At 45.1% G+C, this 4,044-nt stretch overlaps 1 protein-coding gene across 1 annotated transcript in view; it reads right to left on the bottom strand.

Annotated features, from left to right (window-relative positions):
- Window positions 1–4,044, bottom strand: part of lrfn2b (leucine rich repeat and fibronectin type III domain containing 2b) — a 94,957-nt gene that overhangs the window by 12,640 nt on the left and 78,273 nt on the right.

The following is a 4,044-nucleotide window of genomic DNA, read 5'->3' as shown; positions in this document are numbered from 1 at the left end:
CAGCGAGAGTTCAACTGGCTGGGACAGGATGGGCTTACTCAGCTAATGAAAACACACGCCTGCTCCATGGCTCCACGGCGCCACCCGCAGGCTCCACCTCTCTCTCTCTCCTTTTAACTGTTAATAACCTGTAATTACAGATTAATCATCATCGTGAGCTCCGAAGTTACACAACCAATTTCGCTGGCGATCGCCTGTCCAATTTCCCAAGCTGGATTAGATTAGACTCTCGCGCGTGTTTGAGCGCACAGACACGCCCGCACACGTGCACAACCTAATCGCACACACACACACACACACACACACACACACACACACCACACACACACACACACACACGTACACACATACACACACGTCCTCAAACATGCAAAAACATACACAAAAGCATAACAAACACACCTTATACATTCAATATACACTCACTCTTCAGGGTCAGCAACCTGCAAAGCTGCTGCCTATATCAATACTTCAACATTACTGTAAAGGTGTGTTCTCTGTGTACCCTGCACACACAACACAGACATGCAACACACAGAACACATCTTTACAGTAATGTTGAAGTAGGTTGTTGTCCCTGAAGAGAAAACCCGAGGACTTGAGATGCTTCCCACTGGAAATAATAAAACAGGAGGAGGAACCTGTTCACTCCAGGTTCCTCAGGTTCAAGTTCAGCCCCACAAAAGGAGCCAACAGTGTCTCCCTATACCAAACAGATCATATCACCAAAGATCACTAAGCTTGAAAGGATCCTGAGATCACCTCTCAGGGTCAATACCCCAGGGCACCTGTGAAAGAGGACCAAGCAAGTCCAACGCTGGAGCAATCAAATGGGTATAATGAGGAGACTTAAAGAAGCTGAGTGTGTCGCTGTGTAGGACAACCATTCCCTAATCAATACGCCCATGGATGAAATAGATTCATTTTGTCTTGTTATGTGCCCATATGCCTGTTTTGTGAGGTTCAGCTGCATCTGTGTACATAGGCTGGCTAGGAGCCCGCTCAGAGCACAGAGAGATGGGCCTGGGATCTGAGCTCCTGCTGACATAGCCCTGGTAGGACTGCTGAAAGAAGAGACATGCCTGGGGCTATGTGTGTGTGTGTGTGTGTGTGTGTGTGTGTGTGAGAGAGAGAGAGAGAGAGAGAGAGAGAGAGAGAGAGAGAGAGAGAGAGAGAGAGAGAGAGAGAGAGAGAGAGAGAACAAGAATGCATGAGAGAAAAGACAGAGAGAGAGAAAGAGAATGAGAGAGAGAAAGAATGAGAGAGATAGAACAAGAATGTATGAGAGAGAAAAGAGAGAAAGAGAGAAAGGGTGAGAATGAGAGAGAGAGAGAGAATGAGAGAGATAGAAAAAGAAAAAATATATGAGAGAGAAAAGACAGAGAGAGAGAGAGAAAAGAGAGCAATTGTGGGGGGGAAACGCTGCTGATTGGTATAAGGTCCAAAAAACAGAAATTCTCCACAACTCAAATATCAATAACTGGTATAGCTGGTATAGGTGAGGCAAGCGGATGGTGATCAGACAGGGCATGTGGACACCTTCAAACTCAACCATGTCCACCACATAGTGGAGAGGTCATGGCTTTGTGGAGTGTCAAACACAACGAGGATGTGACTGACATCTGACAGCGCGCTACAGAAACTGCGCTGACTAGCCTGTGCTGACTAGCCTGAGCTGACTAGCCTCTGCTTGCTATGCTAGTCCAAGCCTAAGTTAGGCTGCTTTTCATCTCTCCCAGCGGATCGTTCTAGATCAGTTTTCCCGCCACTGATTACTTAGATCTATGAGCTGCATTGCATCCAGTGGGATAACTGTATAAAGGAAATTTCACAAATTGCCACTCAAGTATATGTACTCTATTGTAACACACCCACACGCCCACGCACACACATACACAGAGGCAAACACGTCACTCAAGGAGAAATACATATTTATAAATGTATAGGGTAGAAAGGATACTGGCTTCCCAGCACCCTCCTACCGTCAAAACATAAAAATTTCATCCTCTTCACAGAACTCGCTGTACATCAAAAACACCAAAGACCACACGCGTGGTTCCTGGAATAGGACTTAAGACGAGTGTATCTACAAGTGTCTGTGAAGTAGTCTAAGCACAGTCATTTAATTTAGCGCCTTTTTCTGTGACAACTGTGAACTGTACTTAACCAGTACTACAATTTCTGTCATGTGTTATTTTTGGTCATATCTGCTAGCTAGCTAGGTAAATGGACAGCGAGCTTCATGCAGGAACATTATTTTATTTTTATGTACAATTGTACTTTTGATGTAAAGTCAGCTCGTACAGCTGAGACACATCGTGTTCTGCAGATGCTTGTAAATTCACCAAATGGTCTTAAAGGAACCATGTGAACAGGTCTGTTAAGCACGCTCATGATAGCTGTGAATCTGATGGCCCAGAATGCCTTGTTTGTCCTGTTCCATTACCTTATTACCTCTTACCTGGTCCAGAAGCACCATTTATGAAAATGCTACCTATAGAATTAACAACTTTCATGATCTCAAAGATCAGCTAAACAAAACAAAATAAACAACAAACTTTGGAATTAAGAGCTCCCCTGGACAACACTAGTCATTATTAACACCACAAACTGTCAGACGACATAAATTCATTTCAACTGAAGGCTAATTTGTCACTGTATATAAAGTCAGTGGGAGGTCAGGCCATGTATAACATCAAACGGAATGTCAGAACAGAGCTGATTGATGGCTACTGCCTGGACTTACCAAGATACCAAGAATGGAAAAAAAATGTCTGAAACAAGACAATCACAACGTAATCATGCACCAAGTTTTAACGTATATATCCAAACGTTTGGTCAAGCTATTGAAATGTGAAGACACAATCCATTCGTTTATTTATTTCCATTTTTTCCATGCGGTCAAAGGTCATAAACTGTGAGCTTTCAATATTAGTTTGGAGAGGCAGCAGCAATCCTCGTGTTGCCTCACTTTACAAACACTTTATTTTTGTACCTTGTCACTGAAGTTCTTCTAAGACAGACCACAAATAGATCTGAAAGTCTGCAAAGTACTTTTATTTTTTTAGTTGAGGAACATGAGTGCATGTTAATGGTTTCCCTCACATGCCACCATGTTGATTCCTGGGGCCACCACTGGCTCTTAGGATATACAATGGGAAACATGGACATATTGGCTTCTGTCATCTTCTGGGGCGTGATTTGACAAGATGAAAGTTGAAAGAACACTGGAGGAACGTCTGCTGTCTAAGCCTGGCTCTTCTCAGCGCTCACCTCCACTCAAGTGTGACCTTTAGCCTGGAGCTGCTCCGCTCAGAGATCCTAGCTGGTGCCAGACCACCTGGTTCAGCTGTCCCCCTCCACTACACAGCCTCACCCTTTACACCAGCATCTTTAGAGGACACAGCACTGAAACCAAAAGGGACAGAAAGGACAATGCTCCAACAAAATGGTTTTGAACGGAATGCACGATATCACATTTGCTAATCAGTTAACTTGAAATTGTCTATTAAAAATTCAGGTGAACTTGGGAGTATCTGGGCCAATATCATGCGCTTATCAAAACAGGGCGATCTAATTTCAGGAAAACCCAACCAGAGAGACAATGTGTGTGTGTGAGAGAGAGAAAGAGACAGTGACAGACAGTGTGGGAGAGAGATAGAGAGAGAGTGACAGAGAGAGTGGGAGGAAGACAGGGGGAAAGTTCCACCTGCAGTTGCATTGATAGTGAATGAGTGAGTGAGAAGCCCCAGACAATATCCTGCCTCTGATAAGCCACTCAGTCACCCCTCCAGACTTATTCCTGATACACTGACTGAACGCACCACGTGGGGCCAGGAGGACACACGTGCACACGTGCATGAACAGGCACACGCACACGCACACGTTACGATTCCAAGTAGAGCAACCTGAACCAGCTCCCCACCCACATCCCTCCCTCACCCTCCCTCCCTCACTCTCCCTCCCTCCCTCCCTCCCTCCTTCACACGTCTGAAGTGAGCCTGTCTCTCCCTCCACAGCCCACACTCTCTCAGTGCACCCTGC

Source organism: Brachyhypopomus gauderio, chromosome 9 (genome assembly GCF_052324685.1).
Source record: "Brachyhypopomus gauderio isolate BG-103 chromosome 9, BGAUD_0.2, whole genome shotgun sequence".
NCBI classification, from domain to species: domain Eukaryota; kingdom Metazoa; phylum Chordata; class Actinopteri; order Gymnotiformes; family Hypopomidae; genus Brachyhypopomus; species Brachyhypopomus gauderio.
The sequence above is the reverse complement of the archived record's forward strand: the minus strand, read 5'-3'. Positions and strand labels throughout refer to the sequence as shown.